At 34.3% G+C, this 673-nt stretch overlaps 1 pseudogene; it reads right to left on the reverse strand.

The window, feature by feature from the left end:
• Window positions 1-344: 344 nt before the first annotated feature.
• LOC135269427 (small nucleolar RNA U3) lies at window positions 345-422 on the reverse strand (annotated as a pseudogene).
• Window positions 423-673: the final 251 nt, after the last annotated feature.

Below are 673 nucleotides of genomic sequence, written 5' to 3' on the forward strand. Positions count from 1 at the left end.
TGTAGCAATTGTGAATGGCAGTTCGTTCTTGATTTGGCTCTCTTTAAGTCTATTATTGGTGTATAGGAATGCTTGTGATTTTTGCACATTGATTTTGTATCCTGAGACTTTGCTGAAGTTGCTTATCAGTTTCAGGAGATTTTGGGCTGAGGTGATAGGGTCTTCTAGATATACAATCATGTCATCTGCAAATAGAGACAATTTGACTTCCTCCTTTCCTAATTGAATACCCTTTATTTCTTTTTCTTGCCTGATTGTTCTGGCTAGAACTTCCAGTACTATATTGAATAGGAGTGGTGAGAGAGGGCATCCTTGTCTAGTGCCAGATTTCAAAGGGAATGCTTCCAGTTTCGGTGCTCTACACGTTCAGAGAAACTTCTCTAGTAACGAACTATAGAAATGATCCCTGAAAGTATAGTCTTGACAATAGTTTTTAAATGAGCTATTTTATAAACTAAAAAAATTCTCTTTAATAAATCAAATAGAAAAAATATATTACACATTTCTCTCTGAAGAGCAATGTGGCACATGATGAACAATATATAGTCCCTGTACAGTAGGGGTTTATAAGCTAGTGAGAAAAAAATGTATATACACAAACTATCACAATACAAATCAGATGGTGAGTGCAATAGCTGAGAATACAAAAACATTCTTTATATGACTTTATTAT

This window comes from Aotus nancymaae, unplaced genomic scaffold (assembly GCF_030222135.1).
Source record: "Aotus nancymaae isolate 86718 unplaced genomic scaffold, 86718_ANA_hifiasm-v0.15.2.pri h1tg000004l, whole genome shotgun sequence".
NCBI classification, from domain to species: domain Eukaryota; kingdom Metazoa; phylum Chordata; class Mammalia; order Primates; family Aotidae; genus Aotus; species Aotus nancymaae.